General features: G+C 39.8%; 1 long non-coding RNA gene across 1 annotated transcript; it reads left to right on the top strand.

Moving 5' to 3' along the window:
• Positions 1–4,277: 4,277 nt before the first annotated feature.
• Positions 4,278–17,375, top strand: LOC139437851 (uncharacterized). The gene is made up of 3 exons (XR_011647774.1): positions 4,278–4,401; positions 12,605–13,489; positions 16,988–17,375. It is a non-coding gene; the product is annotated as an uncharacterized lncRNA (long non-coding RNA).
• The last annotated feature ends 1,161 nt before the right edge of the window (positions 17,376–18,536 follow it).

The raw sequence follows: 18,536 nt of genomic DNA, 5'->3' as shown, positions 1-18,536 counted from the left end.
TATTTCCAGAGAGATATTACTTTTATGGCCTAATAAATGATTCTTAATTTTTTCCATTCTATATCTGATGAATTATATGCAGAGTCATACAGAAATTACTTTCATTCCAGTCACACCTCAGTCCACTTAAGTTTAAACTATACAATTCATTTCTAATATGCAAAACAGCAGATTCTAAATCATTAACCCGATTATTTAACTGTTTATCAAAGTACTCTTGACTATGCTACAAATCACTAGCATTTTTATGCCAATCATGCATGTATTGTTGAGTCTGTACTTTCACGTAAAGCTACCATAGCAGTAGCAGCAGCTGCAATGATTCCAATTAGTCCCAAAATGCTTATAATAAGCAGTCCAATAAAGCATTTAGTCCATTTCAAGAATTCTTGACTTTCAGAAGACGACTGCCAAATCTGGGTTATTCTCACCAGTATCCAGATGCATTTTTTTCTTCTGGCTATCACTATTGTTTCTTCATCGATGTTTGCCTTTTCAGTGGAGCCACTTTGCCTTTTCTCGGGTTTCAGTGGTAGGACCCTGGATCTTCACAAAGGCATCTGCATCAACCATCCTAAATGGGATGTTGTGGAGTGGGCAGGGACATGACAGTCACCTGTTATTACTAGCAGGTATCCTGGATGTTTTTTCATAATCTGAGCGTGATTTACAACAGTCTATCATTTCTGTTTTGTTTTTAGTATTTGTAGTCCACCCCTGGATAGGCATGGCAGTCTTTAGAGTGACCAGACACTATTGGGTTAAGTCTTTCACTTTTAGCAGGACCTCTTATGCTGCACACAATTGCCTTTTTTATATTTTGCTTTTGACTCTTCTCAGAATTGTGATTAAAATCCAAGGGTTACTTGTTTAGAATTTTGCTCTTGCCACAAACTCTGCCCAAAGCCAATATGGGTGCTTGCTACATCCAATTCATAGGCTAAGTTATTGTCCACAATTTACCTTCCTTTTATTATTATTAAAAGCAGCTTCCTGGAAGCTTTCCTACTTCCATGAAGGACCTTTCTCAATTAATACATACAGTGGGTTTTAACATTTGAGCTAAATGAGAGATGAATGATTTTTAGCACTTCAACATTATTACAAACTCTATTAACATGAGAAAACATTGCATTCCATCAGTTATAACAAGAGGGCATAATTTCATCCCACCCAACCAAACCACATTTAGGAATTTGATAGAGCAGCAGGGAATTTGCCACCTGTCCCAATTGTTTGCTTAGTTCAGGCTCTTAAGATAGTGTCTGATGGGTTTTTTTATTCTGAAAAAAGGGTTACTGGTTAACATAATGTCATCAATAGAGTTTCAGCCACTAATTTTTTCTATGCAGATAGATTATTATCACCATGCCAGGACAGATGGTTGGGCTATGCACACAGCCTTGGGGAGGCACTGCAAAAGTCCATTGTTGACTTTTCTACAGGTAGGAGAATGCAGGCTGGCTTGACTTGCCTAAGGAAATACTAAAGAAAGTCTTACCATGTTTTAAAACAAAGTGATAACACAGCTGGACATAACTTTTTGCAACAAACTAGCAATATTTGTGACTGCTGCATACTACAATGTTGTTACTTCAATTTATGATAAGTTTCTGTGGCACACACCTTTTTATAATTAACACCATAATTAACTACATTATACTTCTGTTTAATATTATGCTGAAATATTGGTAAATTTATACACTCTTAAGTACTCATTTGAAACTTTTACTCATACAACTTTATTTAAAAGAGGGTTAAAAAAAATCCTGTTAATTTTATAACACTTTTAAACACCTTCTATTTAACTTATATTAAATGAACTTAATTATTGCTTTAATTTTTCTTTCAAGGTAAAAGAACAAATCTCTTGTAATTAGTTTGGAATAAAAAGAAAGTAGATTTAACCATTATTTTCCTTTAAAAGAGATAACCTTTTCTTCCTCAAACACTGAGGACATGATGAGGTTAAAGCACAAGAAGCTATTTTGATAAAACGGACTTTCTTTGCATACTAATTATGAGGATAGAAACTTTTCATAAACTTTTACCAAAACAAATGATTTGAGAGACTTTGAAAAAGGACAGTTTTTATCTTTGCATTAATATACTACTTGATATTAAACCTTTTAAAACCTTATAGACAGACCCATTAAATTTTATTTAACTTTAATCATAAAATTTTTTTTCCACAAACCTTCTACACTTTCAGTATTCATTCAGGTTTTGACCCACATTTTACTCTTTCCCAATAATCAATCATTTTATCTTAGGACAAAATTATTACTATTATTTTTAATAATAAAATCACATTCTATATATTCCACATACTAAGTTACCAGGCAAACTAATTACAACCTATAATTGCCATCAACACTAAACGAGCTTGTTAAAATAATTAACTTTTTTTCACTTTAAATACTTAGTAGCATGTAGTACTGAAACAGTTTCCTAGAAGCAAATTGGCCGGGGAGGCTGGCCACCAACAAGTTTTCCTGTTATAAAATTACCTTTTATTATTAGTATTATCATTTCAGGTTTTATTTAATAATGACTTTTTGGAATTAGCCACTTAAATACCTTAATTTAAATAATGCTTCATTAAACTTCTTATAATTATTTATAACCATATAGACTATAACTGTATTATTTTAAGACAAATTTTACCTTCACAGAACACATTCCCTTATTTAAAGTTACCACAATACCTTCTATAACTTGCCACATGCATTTAAGTTCCAGGAGTTTACGAAAATTAGCCATTCTATTTTAGGACAAAAACACACCTTTTAGAAAAAACATTAAATTTCTGTCAGCATTCCCACAAACTTTTAACCTTTTTTAATATTCATTTAAGTTTTACATCCTTCATTTTATCCTGTGAAGAAAAATATTCATTTCAATCTAGGCCAGAATAACCTTTTATGAAAAGACTTAGAGTAATTTTGTTAATCAAGACTTACAATTTTTATAATTGTAGAGATCTTATTAACATTTAAACATGTATTAATATAAGCACTTATTTAATTTTTGGCCATTTGAATAGAGCTCTTTTGAAATTTTTTAACTTATTAATTTAATTTATATTAGCATCCGGAGGTATCAAAATATACACTGACATTGAACAGACAGACAAGCACAAAACAATTACAACACATTAACAGAAACATACAGTTTACAATAGACTCATAATTCTTACTTTCTTGGCATTGCTGCTTTTAAGTTCTCTGTTATATCACATCTTAGATTGTACTTTTTAAAATTTATTCTGGAATCCATGTTGCCTGTAACATTCAAGCTTGTGCTTGGAACATTTTTATTAGTTATCAGCAATCAGTTAAGATAACTTGAGCAGCATAAATGTAGTTAAGTTCTTATTTAGCAGTTTAGACAGACCATTAACACACATTTTTGGATTATTACTCTGTAAGACTATATTGAGCACCTCAAGCTCCTGTTCTTGTTCCAATTTACTTTCTTTCAGATTTACTTATGGGCTAAAGCTGCTGCTATTTGGTGGCATAAGGCCCATACTGATAATGGAATGAATTCCTTTTTTTTTTTTTTTTTTTGATATGCCCTTCATAAAGCTTTCATTACACATCTCCACTGTTTCAAATTTAAAATGTTACGTCCCTGAGGCTGAAGCCAGCAACAATGCTTTTGTATTAAAGCTAACAATTCTAGTAATTTATAGCTTTTTACAGGCACCCCATTAACTTTCCCTAATGCAAATGAATAATGCTTCCACACGTCCCATTTGATTACCCATTACTCCGGTGACTTTGCGGAAAATGTTACTTACTTAAAAGAAGACTTGAGTCACTCTGCTTTGGATGTCACACGACCCTCGACGAGGTCTTTTCTGCGGTTTCTGATACTGATTTGGAAGACTCACTAACTTCTTTGGGCTCCACATTGGGTGCCAGATGTTGGAGATTTGGACTCGAAGGGTATCGGGAATGAAAGAAAGAGAAAAGGGAGAAGGAAACAAAGAGAAAGAATGAGAGAGCTGGAATCAGGGGGTCTGTGAGTAATGACTCCTCAGACAACTTTATTGTTCACAAGGGGTTAATGACTCCTCAGACAACTTTGTTGTTCACAAGGGGCTCTATATATACCCCAGTCCACATGGGTAGAAGCAGCAACATGCAGTTAATCATGAGCATTACTCATAGTCTAAGGAATTAAAAAATCTTATCTCAAGGTACAAAGTTTAAGTGTTCTATTTACTACACAAATGTTATGTCCTCATTTTTTCTTTCAGCCTCTCACAGCTTCGTCCTGTTTGCTGGGAACTCTCAATTACCACATTCCTTAAATTGCAAGTGTAGCCATGGAGACAGCACGTCTCTCCTGGAGAAGCCACTGTGCCTCAGTTTCCAACACCCTGGAGATCAGGTTTTTCTAGTTCTTTATATATCATGTTTTATTATATTGGATGATGTCCTGGTGGCATGTGCTTGTTATATAGTTGTAGACTTCCAAGAGATTGATTTACTAGTTGGGGCCTCTTGTCATTCCATATGAATTTGAGGATCAACTTTTTCAATTTCTACAAAAAAATGCTGTAGAGATTTTGAGAAGTATTGGATTTAATCTGTGGATCACTTTAGGTAATACTGATATTGTAACAATATTAAATCTGAAAGATGGGTGTCATATCTTGCCATTTAATTAGGTCTTTAGTTTCTTTCAGTAGTGTTTTGTAGTTTTCAATGTACAGGTTATTCATCTCTTTGGTTAAATTTATTCTCAGGTATTTTTTCCTTTTAGATGATATAGTGAATGGAATTGTTTTTAATATATTTTTTGTTCTTTTAGGAGATACATAGACTATACAAAATTTTACACAAAATTATAAGGGGTATCCAAGTGCCCTACTCCCCATACCTCCCACCCTTCCTCACATTTAACAGTTTCTTTCATTAGTGTGGTACATTCAGTGCAATTGATGAACACATTTGAAGCATTGCCACTATGCATGGTTTATAGTTAGCATTTAGTTTAGACTCTTTCCCACTCAATTCTGTAGGTTATGGCAGGATATATAATGTCCTGTATCTGTTATTGCAGTGTCATTCAGGACAATTCCATGCCCCCAAAAAGACCCCATATTACACCTCCTTTTCTCTCTCCCTGCCTTCTGCTCCTCTAGTGACCACTATTTCCACAACTGATATAATTTCTTCCATTGCTTGAATACCAATATGTCTATAGTAGAATACCAGTAAGTCCCTCTATTCCATATTTTATTCCCCAATCCTGAAGATTCTGGGATGGCAATGATGACCACTCGACTTGTAATTGAGAGGAGGCTTCAATCCTATATGGCCAGTGATCTGGAGAGTAGGTGTTGTAATTAGTGGAATTGTTTTTGTTTTGTTTTTTTTATTTTTAAAAAATTTATTGAAGTGTATCACTCATACATAAACATACATAAACAACAAATGTATATTAATAGTTATGAACTTACAGAAGAAACATATATAGCATCATACAGGACTCCTACACTTCACCCTGCCACCAATATCTTGAATTCTTGTTAAACATTTTCAAGTAATGATTCAAGAACCTCCTCAAAATATTTCTACTAATGAAAGTATTTTTCCCCTAACCCACCCTATTGTTATCTTTATGTCATTTATATATGAACATACGTAAACAATAATTGTGTAGTAAAAAATTGTTAACATACAAAGCAAACATGTGTAACATTATACCAGGGTCCCATATATCGTCCGTCCATCAATACCTTGCATTGTTGTGAGATATTTGTTATAGTTCATGAAAGAATATTTTCAAAATCTTACTATTATAGTCCTTTTCTTACATTTGGTAGATTTTCCCCCCAACCCACCCTATTATTATTTTTAAATATATTTTTATGACAGAAGTTGTAAATTTACAAAACCATTGTGCATTTGTGCAGAATTCCCAAACAAAACCCCTCTATCAACACACCACACTATGGTGGAATATTGGTTGCAGAAAATATCATCCAATTGTTACCACATCTATAGTGTACATCTGGCACATATTTTCCATACAGCCCCATTACCTACACAGTACATTTTTCGCATAAATGAAAGAATATTACATTATTACTGCTAACCATAGTCCATCTGCCACTCCAGTTGTGCTTTTCCTGTGTTTGTCCTCAGTCCCATATTGTATATGATCAAATAGGGATGTACCTTTGCTCTAGCCAAGGAAGGACACTCTTGCATCTGTACCATCAAACACAATTCTCATCCACTAGAGGTTTTCAGTGCTATTCAGTTCCTGTTATTTTCTAGCTTTCTGTCAATTGGCATTTACAATCCTAGACTACCATTTTCATCCCCATTTATGAACTGGCTGTAACTCACTATGTGTTACCGTCCACTCTGTACATTTCCACACTTTTACAGGAAAGCTAATTACAACTTCTACATAGATTAAATATCAGTAGGCCATCACAGTCCTCCTTTTGTCTCCATTAAGAATCCACCACCTACCACCAGGTCTTGAAGATATTTTCCTTCATTTTCTTCTAGAAGCTTTATAGTTTTTGCTTTTATATTTATGTTTTTTGAACCATATTTAGTAAATTTTTGGATCAGGTATGAAATAGGGGTCCTCTTTCTTTCTTTTGGCTATTGATATTCAGTTCTCTCCACACCATCTCTTGAGTGGGCTGTTCTGCCAGAACTGAGTGGGTTTGACAGGTTAGTCAAAAATCACTTGACCATACATGTAAGGGTATATTTCTGAAGTATCAGTTTGGTTCCATTGGCCTATGTGTCTTTCAGGCAGTTCTATGTTGTTTTTATTACCATAGCTAGGTAATATGATTTAAAGTCTGGAAATGAGAGTCCTACAACTTCACTTTTCCTTTTTAAAATGCTTCTGGCTCTTTAGGACCCCTTAACCTTCTAAATAAATTTGATCATCATGTTTTCAATTTATTTAAAAAATACTGGTGGAATTTTTATCAAGATTACATCAAGTCTGTATATCAATTTGAGTAGCATTGACATCTTAATTTTAATTCATCTTCCAATCTGTGACCATGGAGTGTTCTTCCACTTACTGAGGCCTTTTTTGTTCCCTTTAAACACTGAGTTGTAGTTTTCTGAATGCAAATGCTTTACATCATTGGTTAAGTTTATTCCTGAATATTTGTGTATCTATCATATTTTATTTTCACCACTCTTTTACACTTTTAGTTACTATATTGATAAAATCTTCATTTCTAGACTCTCTTCCAGGCTTCTCTCTCCTGCCGTTACTTTTCAGGCTCTAGCACAACCTTTAGTATTTCCTGAAAATCCAGTCTCTTGGTTAGAAATTCTCTCAGTTTCTGTTTATCTGTGAATATTCTCAACTAGCCCTAAATTTTGAAAGACAGTCTTCCCAGATATAAGATTTTTAGCTGAGGGTTATCCTCTTTTAGTATCTTAAATACATCATACCACTGTCTTCTTGTTTCCATGGTTTCTGGTGAGAAATCAGCACTTAATCTTTTTGGGTTATCCCTTATAAGGTATACATTACTTTTCTTTTGCTGTTCTCAGAATTCTTTCTTTAATTTGGCATTTGACATTCTGATTAGTATGTGTCTTGGAGGTGGTCCATTCAGATTTTTTCAGATGGGAGTACATTGTGGTTCCTGGACATAGATATCCATGTCCTTCAATAGGGTTAGGAAATTTTTTCCCATTATTTCTTCAAATACTCCTTCTGTCTCTTTTCCCTTCTCTTCTCCTTCTGGGACACCCATGACACAGCTGTTTGCATGTCTCTTGCTGTCATTTATTTTCCTGAGATCTTGCTTGATTTTTTCCTTTCTTCATCTGTTGTTCACTTTTAGAGGCCATTTCTTCAAGCTCACCAGTCCTTTCTTCTTCCTCCTCAAATGTGCTGTTATATGATTCCAAAGTATTTTTAATTTATTGCACCACTCATTTCCATAAGGTCTACTCTTTTTCTGTGTATGCTTTAAATTCTTGTGGTCATCCAGTGTCCTCTTAAGATCCTTAATCCCTTTAAATTCACTTAGGAGATCATCTGTGATTAGTTGTCTCAATTCCTTTATGTCATATGGAGGCTTATATTGTTCCTTTAACTGGGCCATAACTTCCTGTTTCTTGGTATGGATTGTAATTTTTTGTTGGTGTCTTGGTATCTTGCTTACTATTTATTCTGGGTGCAGTTTTTCTCTTTAAATTAGGGCTTCCCGCCCTTTCTCCCTTGCTGCTTATGTGGTAGGAGCCAAGGATGTAGTTGGTTATGTAAGCTGTGGTACTCAAGCTTCCCTCATTGCCCCAAGGACCAATGAAGCTTCTCCCAACTTTCTCCTTTGCCAGGGGTAGGACAGAGTCACACGTGCATAGAATAATCCAGTTCATGCAGGCCTATGCTATAGTTTCCTAGAAAATATTATGAAGCTTCATGTTCCTTTCCCCCCTGCTTGGGATGGGCATGGAGCTGCAGGTGTATGTAGCAATCTATGCATTATGGGCTCAGGGTGACTGCAGTTGCCCCAGTCGATTTCTGATTATTCAGTCTGTGCCAGCCAAAGGTACCTGCGGTTACTTGGACAGGCTGGGCCAGTCCCACCAGTTGCCACCCTGACAGAGGTGGGACTGAAACCTAGCCTAGGGCTGCAGCCCAATCTGGGTGAAAGAAACTAGTTCCTGCCTTCACTGTGATTTTCGGTCAGGCTGGCTTCCCCCCAAGCTGGGGGCAGACTCAAAATGTTGGATGCTGGCCTCTTTCTGACTTGGAGAAGTTCAAACTTTAGGTGTTCTTAGGGTCATACTTTAGCCAGCCAAATTTATGAATCAGTAGCTGATATTGGTGGTCAACCGTCTCTTTATCCCTGTTTTTGGGAAATGGCGCTTCCAATCCCAGCTACAGAATAGCTCCAGGGGCAGCTTGTGCTGCCAAAGTAAGATGATTACCAACCTCAGTGGCATGGCCTATAATTTCCTGGAGAGGCTGGTGCAGGTCCCCCCAGCTTTCTCCCTGCTGGAGCTGGGGCTGGGGCTTATGCTAGAGCTGCCCTCTGGACTGGCTGGAAAGAAGCAGGTCCCTACCAACTCTGTGATTTCAGTTTACCCCACTCCACCCCCTGCCAGGTATGAAGTTAAGATGGCAGCTCCTGGCTTCTTTCTGACCTGGACATGTTCAGACTTTAGCTGTTCTTAGGATTATACATTAGCCTGTCTAATTTACTCATCAATAGCTGGAGTTAATGCCCAACCGTCTCTTCCTCCCCCATTTTTGTGAAGTGGAGCTTTCAATTCCAGCCACAGAACAGCTTCCGAGGCAGCTTGTGCCTCCAGTGGAGGATGAGCACCAGCCTCCATGACATGAAGTATTCTACTTAATAGTCTTCTCTGAAGAGGGGCAGTCTCCTTCCATTCCTTCCAAGGTGTTGCAGGATGTTCTTCTGGTCTCCTGGAGCCCCCAAACAGGTGCTTTAGATAGCTGTGTGATTACTAACTGCCCTTAGCAGGAGCTGACTCTAGGATCTCCTTACTCAGCCGCCATTCTGCTGTTTGTCCTTGAACTGGATATTTTATACCTAGGTATAAAGTATCCTTTTATGTACTTTTTGTTGTTTGTTTCTTTGTTGTGAACTATCTTTTCTTTCATTCCAAGAGTATTTACCTTTCTCTTTGAGCAGAGATAATAACTGAGAAAAATCATAATTCCTTTTGTGGTTCTTTTGAGACTGTATCTGCTGATTGGTTTATCCCCTGGAGAATAGATGAGATTTTTCTAGTTCTTTATATGTTATGGTATATAATTTGGGATGATATTCTGGTTGCTTATTCTTACATAGTTAGAGACTTCTGAGAGACTGTTTTTGGCTAGTTTGGGCCCCTTGGTATTCCATACGAATTTGAGGATGGACTTTTTCCATTCCTACAAAAAAACGCTGCAGAGATTTTGATAGGTGTTGCATTTAATCTGTAGATCATTTTAGGTAGTAATGATATTGTAACAATATTCAATGTGAAACATGGACACACAATATCTTGCCATTTATTTAGGTCTTCTTTAATTTCTTTTTGTAGTGTTTTTCAGTTTTCATTGTATATAGAGTTCATTCTTTGAATTTATTCTCAGGTATTTTATTTTTTCAGATGCTATAGCGAATGGAATTTTTTAAAAATATGTTTTTTAATTTTTTTCAAAGATACTTAGGTTTCACAAAATGCTACAGAAAAAAATATAAGGAATTCCCAAATGCCCCACTCCCCACACCTCACACCCTTCCCCACATTAACAACTTCTTTTATTAATGTGGTACATTCATTGCAATTGATGAGTCCTTTTGGAGCATTGCCAGTAAGTATGGATTATAGTTTAGATTGTAATTTACACTGAATTCTGTAGGTTATGGCAGGATATATAATGGCCTGTATTTGTCATTGCAGTGCCGTTGAGGACAATTCCATGTCCCAAAAGTTTCCCCATATTATACCTCTTTTTCCCTCTCCCTGCCTTTAGCACTTCCAGTAGCCACTGTCTCCACATTAATGATATAATTTCTTTCATTGCTAGAGTACCAATAAGTTTGTAGCGGAATACCAGGAAGTCTTCTCTGGTCCATATTTTATTGCCCAGGTTCTGGGATGGTGATAGCTATTCCACCTCTAATTGTGAGGTGGCTTCAATTCCATATGGCTGATGGATGACACTCTGATGCTTGCAGTTGTAGACTCTCTCAGTTCCTTTGTATGGTAGTTGTCCATCCTCTCCTCCCTGTTAGTTTACCAGGGTGAGGCCAATGAACTGGAAAGTAGATGTTGCAACAAATAGAATAGGTTTTTAATGCTCATTTCAGATAGTTCTTTCCTGGTATGGAAAAATAAAGCTGAATTTTTAAGGGTTTATCTTGTACCCTGCAACTTTACTAATTTTTAAAATTTTCTGTGGTAGTGTTCTTGTGACTACTTGGGGAATTTTGATATGGAGGAACATACCATCAGAGAATAGTGTTAGTTTTACTTTTTTATTTCTGATTTCAATGTCTTTCTCTTTTTTTGCCTGATTACGCTGGTTAGAACTTCCAGGATAATTTTGAATAGAAGCGGTAAAAGAGTGCATCCTTGTCTTGTTCCTGACCTCAGGTTTCAGTCTCCCATTGCAAGCTTTCATGCTTTCTCACATTGACTATGATGTTAGCTGTGAGTTTTGATATTTATTACGTTGTAGATGTAACCTTTTATTCCTATTTTTCTGAGTGGTTTTATTATGATATCATGGTAGATTTCATCAGAAGCCTTCTCTGTGGCATTCAAGTGATCAGATGGATTTTTTCTTATGTGAAACCACTGCTGCATTCCTAGGATGTCACCTTTGGTCATGAGTTATAACCCTTATAATATAAATAGTTTGATTTACTTTTCCAGTGGTTTGTTGAGATTTTTTGCTTCTGTATTCATATGGGAAGTGTTTCTGTTGTTTTCTTTTGATGTTGCTCTCTGGTTTGGGTATCACAATAATACTAGCTCCATAGAATGAGTTAGGAAGAATCCCGACCTTTTCATTTTTTTGGAAGAATTTGTGAAGGATTTATGTTGATTCTTGTTTGAATGTTTGGTACAATTCTCTCTAAAGCCATCTGGTCTTGGGCCTTGTTGGGAGGTTCTTGATTATTCAATCTTTTTGCTTTTATAGGTCTGTTAAGAACTTTTATTTCTTCTTGAGTCAATGCAGGTTATTTTTATGTTTCTAGGAATTTGTCATGTCCTCTAGGTTATCTAGTTAGTTGGCATATGAATGTTCATAGTATTCTCTTTTTTTTAACCCCACCACCACCACCCCAGTTGTCTGCTCTCTGTGTCCATTTGCTTCGTGTTCTTTTTTTGGTCCACTTCTGTTGTCAGTGGCACAGGAATGTGTTTCTTTTTGTTGCATCATCTTGCTGCGTCAACTCTGTGTGTGCGGCGCCATTCCTGGGCAGGCTGCACTTTCACGCTGGGTGGCTCCCCTTATGGGGTGTACTCCTTGCGCATAAGGCTCCCCTGCATGGCAGGGCACTCCTTGCGTGCATCAACACTGCACATGGGCCAGCTCCACACAGGTCAAGGTAGCCTGGGGTTTGAACCGCAGACCTCCCATGTGGTAGATGGATGCCCTAACCACTGGGCCAAGTCCGCTTCCCATAGTATTCTCTTATAAACCCTTTGATTTCTGTTAGGTCAGTGGTAATGTTCCCATTTTCATTCCTTTAATAGTTATTTGCATCTTTTTCTCACTCATTTCTCTTTGTCTGGGTAAAGGTTTGTCAATTTTATTAATCTTTTCAAAGAACCAAATTTTGGTTTCATTGATCCTCTCAATTGTTTTTCTTTTCTTTATCTCACTTATCTCCACTCTAATCTTTATTATTTTCTTTCTCCTACTAATGTTAAGTTTGGCTTATTCTCTTTCTTCAAGATATGAAGTTAGGTTATTGCTTTGATATTATTGTTTCCTAATGTAGGAATTTATAGCTATATGTTTCCCAATCAGCAGTGCCTTACTCCTTCCCATAAATTTATTGCATGGTGTTGTTTTTTTTTTTAATTCTTCTCTAAGAATTTTCTCATTACTCTTGTAGGTGGACTTCAGAAAATTATCCTGTTAGCCTCAAGGTTTGATGATGCATTGGAAGCACACAGGAGAAAGGGCGCTCCTTGCCCAGGTGGAAGGACACAAGCTTCTCTTCTGGCTCCTCTGGCCAGGTCGCAGTGAGGACAACCTGCTCAGAGAAGATCTTCTCAACCCCAGAAGGATTCCTGTCAAATGCTCTTAGAGCTGTGGCCAGATGTAGGGTGGACCCTAGAAATAGCCGTGAAATAGGCAGTTACCACAAAGATGGTACAAAAGCCCTAGGGAGCTCCACCTCTGTAGGTGCTGCTTTGCCCTTTGGTGTGTTTGGAGAAGGAGACACCACCACCCATGGAGCTGGCCATAGAGGTGACACTGCAATTTGAAGAGGAAAAGGGTTCCCTGCCCTGACATCCTTTCCAGATGTCTTTTAGAAGGCAGAAAATAGCCTCAATCTTTTCAGATGACAAAAACCTAAACCTACCACCTCAAAACCAGGAAACTTTCGTAGGTAATGGTTCAACTGATGCCTCATCTGAAGTTTCTCTTACTCCTGGGCAACCCCAGCCCTGGAAATCCTGCCTGGGGTAACCACCCACGCTGTCTGCTCAGGCTCACAGGCATCCACTCCCATATATCCTGACTTTCTGGCTTGGACTCCCTGGAATCCTGAGCCTCAGGTTTGACACGAGCGGGACAGGACAGCCATTTAAATGTCATTTTCATGTGCAGGAAGGTCATTGGGCCCTGGAGAATCAAAGGGTCCTGGTGCTGGGGAAAGTTCCCGTGGGGAAGATCCATGAAGTTTTGCAGTAAATTGTCGAAGGCACTATGAGAGGAGTGGAGACCACCGATCAGAGAGGCCTTCCCTGGCCACCCACATTCCCTTCTGAAGGTAACCATGTGTGTGTTTCTGGAGGGCTGCTGTGTATGGCCTGCATGTCCTGCACCCGCTCCACAAACTGTCAAACTGGGCAGTAGCGGACTGTCCCACAGCTGGGGACTCAGGACTCTTATCAATCATAGAAGGCATATGTCCAATATTTGAATGAATCTTGCCTACATCAGAGACCCTTGACTCATATCTGTCAGTCTTCCCTGCCCCCAATACAGAAGAAGTAGTGCAGTGACTGCTCTACTCAATGTTCTGCATCAAAAACTAGGCGCTTTTAAATGCCTGGTTGAATGGGGAACTCCTGCCCATTTTCCATGTCCTAACTGTACCTCAGCCTGAGGCCGATGTAGGAAGACCTGCCTTATTCAAGCAGGCCTCTGAGTGTCTCATCCTTTTCCTACCATTTCTTTCTTAGCATGGGCACTGCCTTGTCCCACCTTGCCTACAGCTCAGCTCCCTCAACAGAACATCCAGGCAGAGTGATTAGCAGTTTGCTCAACACATCTACTTCCCTGGGACCATGGATCCCATTTGTAGGATGGTTCAGGTGGGGAAAAATCAAACCAAGAAGGGAAATATCAGATCTCTATGACACATGAATAGGACCTCCACTCCTCAACCTCCACATCCACTGCACATTTCCAATGCAACTGTGGAATTTGGAGCCCTTTGTTCTGACCTGTGGGCCACTCACATTTTTAATTGGTATACCATTTTTGCATCTCCTTGAGAGACCAGGAGGACTTGCCCATACCTAGAGAAAGCCATGACTGCATCACACCAACTTGCTGTTTACACCTCATGCTCAAGAGGTCAAGTGTAGGTGTCTGACTCCCTAGTGGAATGCAAGCTCAAGAGGCAGGGAATTTTTCTGCTTCATTCCTCCAACAAAGCTAAATTTTTCAATGTCCCTACACACATAGGTAGCCAGAATATATTTGTCAGTTGAGCTCCATGGTCACCTTTGCCCATGTCACAGTGGGTCTGGGGTGACCCTCTGAAAACCCAGAGAACTCTGCTATCATAGGAATTCAGATGGGACCTCCAGGATGGATTCTGCAGCATTCTTTTTAAATGGGAAAGAGGCCTGTCCCTTCCAAGAGGGTGTTCAAGGCTGTGAAACATGATCCCCACCAGGGGGAGGAAAGCAATCTGATAAGCCCCTGAGCCTCTATCAGCCCATCAGACCTGGGTCAAAGTATCATAGCTAATGTGCTTAGGTTCTGAATATGAACCTGCAATGTGTGTCCACTCACCCGCACCACCTGAGGAACGAGGAGGGATGTGACAAGGGAATCGACAGACCAAACGAACAACAAATGTGGAGTGAGTCATGGATGTAGAAGGGGCATGGTTCTCACGTGGTGAGGAGCTGGTCCAGGAACAATTGAGTAGGCCTTGAGATTTGATGATGCATTGGAAGCACACAGGAGAAAGGGAACTCCTTGCCCAGGTGGAAGGACATGAGCTTCTCTTCTGGCTCCTCTGGCCAGGTGGCAGTGAGGACAGCCTGCTCATAGATCTCCTCAACCCTAGAAGGATTGCTGTCAAATGCTCTTAGAGCTGTGGCCATATGTAGGGTGGACCCTAGAAATAGCCATGAAATAGGCAGTTACTGCAAAGATGGTGAAAAAGCAGTCTATAGGTGCTCCTTTGCCCTTTGGTGTGTCTGGAGAAGGAGAGACACCACCGCCATGGAGCTAGCCATAGAGCTGACACTGCAACTTGAAGAGAAGGGTTCCCCCACCCTGACATCCTTTCCAGCTTTCTTTTAGAAGGCAGAAAATAGCCACAATCATTTCAGATGGAAAAAACCCAAAGCCACCACAACTAAACCAGGAAACTTCTATAGGCAGTGGTCCACCTTATTTCCCTTCTGAGTTTCCTCTTATTCCTTGAGAACTCCAGCCCAGGCAGATCTTGCTGGGTTCTCCACCCATACAGTCTGCTGAGGCCTACAGGCACCCACTTGCAGATATCCTCACCTTCTGGAGTTGACTATTGATTGCAGAAACTGAAATAGATAACGGGCATAATGGGACATCCCTTGAAATATCAAGCCACACATATTCATATCTACGGAGTCCAGCCAGTCCTTGTAGGTAAGAATGACCTGGGCCTGAGAAATTCCCCATTGGCATGGTCCACCCTTGTTTGGAATAGATAGCCGATGGCACTGTGAATGGAGTGTAGACAACAGATCAGACAGGATTTCCTTTAATCCCATTTTCCCTCTCAAAAGTATCCAAGTGTGTGTTTCAGAGGGCTCCTCTGCATAACCCTGCCCATTCCCAGACCCTGCACCTACTCCCAAAATACTGTTATACATGGCTAAGACTGTTTATCCCTTAGCTGCAGACTGCTGGCTATTGTCCAACCTAGTAGGCTCATGTCCAATATTTGAACGAGTCTTACCTATGTCAGAGACCCTTCACACATCTGTCTTCCCTGCTCTCTGTACCGAGGAATCTGAGTTCCAGTGGGCAGGGGAGGCAGTGACTACTTCCCTCTTTGCACTGTGTTTCAAAAAGAGGGGCACTTAGTACCTAGTCAGTGGGGCCCTCTACCCCACATTCCCATGGTCTAAGTATATCCCAGCCTGTGGCCCAGTCACCAAGAGCTGCCATATTTTTTGAGTGCCTATGAGTATAATTCATCCAAGTCTTATTTTCCTCTTAGTGGCAGGAGCACAGCCTAGCTTTTCCTATAGCTGAGAACCCACGACAGAACATCCGTGCAAACTCTAGCATTTTGCTCAACACATCTCCCCGGGACCATGGATTCTGTTCAGACGATGGGGCAGTTTGTGACAAATGAAACCAAGATGTAAATCATGAAATTTTGGGGACACAGGGATCTGTCTTGAGCTTCCCAGAGACTACCCCCACCTAAACTTTCTGACTTGACTGCGGACTTTAAAGCCCTTGTAGTTTATGTATATTCTACACACATTTTCCTTAGGTCCATGAGTCTTCCTTGTACTTGAGTGACCTGGAGACTTTCTTATCCCTAGAGAGACATTAAGGTTTCACACCTAACATTCATGTTCTCCCTGTGCTTGTGAGGTCTAGTGTATTTGACTCCCTGTGGAATGAACCCCAAGCAGCAGGGATTTTTACTCCTTCATTCCTTCAACTACTAAATTGTGCAATTTCCGTACATACATAGTCACTATTTATTGATTGAGCCCAATCATCACATTCCCAGAAGTCAGATTTGGCAGCTTCTACTTCTCCAGCCCCCTCAATGCATTTTGACTAGACCTTGGTTGAAGAACTCCGAGACAGATGTGTCAATCTTTAAAAAAGGGAAATAGGTTTGTACTATGACCTGTTGTAGTTGAGGACTGAGTCAGAGCCTGCTCCCTAGGTGAGTGGAAAATCATTCTGTCCATCCCAGGCTCTCTAACAGCCCATCACGCATGGACTAACTTGGTCAACACTTCTATATCTCCTCCCACTCGATCCTGTCAATAACTAGTAGCTGTTTGTCCTGCAGCCCCGTACTCATCCAAGGAGCCACCTGAGGATCAGAGAAATGAGTTGACCTCCAATGTCCAATGGCAATGTCTGGCAAACTCGAGGCCATGGAAGGGGCATCGTGCTCACCTGGGGATCGTTTTTATCAGTGTTTGCTTGGTGGGGAAGACCACTTTCATGTTCCCCAGGATGTTGGATCAGTCCATACTCCCTGCCCAATTGGTGCTGCTCCATTTTCTTCTTGCTGGATCTGAAACTTGTCTGCACCAACCTGGGACCTTTCATTTCAGCCATGTCCTTTTCACACTGGCAGGTGGAATGTTGGGACAAAAAAGGACATGCAGTCAGCAGCTGTAAAATGTCCAAAAAGATGGTTATGCCTGAATTTCAAACCGGAAATCACTGACCTCAAGTGATTGTGGCAGGAGGTGGATCATGGGTGCCACTTAGTGACAGGGCAAAAGGAGACCAATCCTGGGTTCAAGTAGTTGACTTCAATGACCTCAAATAGCTTCATTCCTCTTTTTCAAATGAAAGAGTTTTGAGGATGTGAGACTAAGGCAATACTAGATTCTGTAAGGGCTAAATTCCTGGAGATTCCAGGATGGGAGGAAGACTCTGGATTGCCCAAGGCAATGAGCTGATGTGACAGGGAAGAGAAATTCCAAATGGTCTTGAAAATATTCAAGTGTAGATCGCCTTCCAATGGGGCAATTGTAAATATTATTCTGCCTTGCTGTCACCAGATGGACAAGTTTTGAGACTATTCACACCCAACGTGAGCTGACTGCAGGGAACCACCAACCATCACTGTCTGCTTTTGGATGCCTGAATTGTTTCAAGGAATTTGCCCCCAGCCATTAAAACTCTAAATGTGTATAATGTTTGAACAAGCCAACCCAGTTCTAGTAGCCCATTCTGGGTGATCTGGAACTATTAGACTAGTCAAAGTCACATGACACTCCTTGAAGCCCAGTTGAAATGACAAAAGAAAGGAGTCCCATCTAGGTCTAAGGGCATGAAGGCTGAACTTCTGAGGTTCCTAGCCTCCTTTTGGAACATGATGCAGCCCTACCACCTGATCTGGAAGAGTCACAGTATTGAGCTCTGTTGGGTGGCAAGTTACAAAGAAATATGTATTTTATTGTAATCTTCTCACCATTTTTTAGGTAAAAACAACCTAGGAAATGAGAGGATGCTTAGGGATGGAGAGCCAGTCTAGCTGAATGCAGGCAGAAAACATGGGGATGGGGAGAACCTAGGAACAGGTAGATTAAACAACCAAGGCAGGATCCAAAACAAAGACTGTTGTGGTTTAATGTGAAGTTGAATCATCATAAAGGGCTCTTTTCTGATATCCAACTAACATTGCACGTGGTCACAAATGGGGCTGAGTTTGGGGTGGTGTGCATTCCTAGATTCCTAATGGTGTGGTCCTGAGTTCCAACAGAGGGAATTCCTGGCAGGGAACCTGCAGATTCTGCCAGGGTAGGATCTAGGTCCTGAAGTCCCCTTTCTTGACCTGGGTGTGGAGAACCCCTCAGCTCCCATTTCACTTCTTGTCTCTT

Source organism: Dasypus novemcinctus, chromosome 30, assembly GCF_030445035.2.
Source record: "Dasypus novemcinctus isolate mDasNov1 chromosome 30, mDasNov1.1.hap2, whole genome shotgun sequence".
NCBI lineage: Eukaryota > Metazoa > Chordata > Mammalia > Cingulata > Dasypodidae > Dasypus > Dasypus novemcinctus.
The sequence above is the reverse complement of the archived record's forward strand: the minus strand, read 5'-3'. Positions and strand labels throughout refer to the sequence as shown.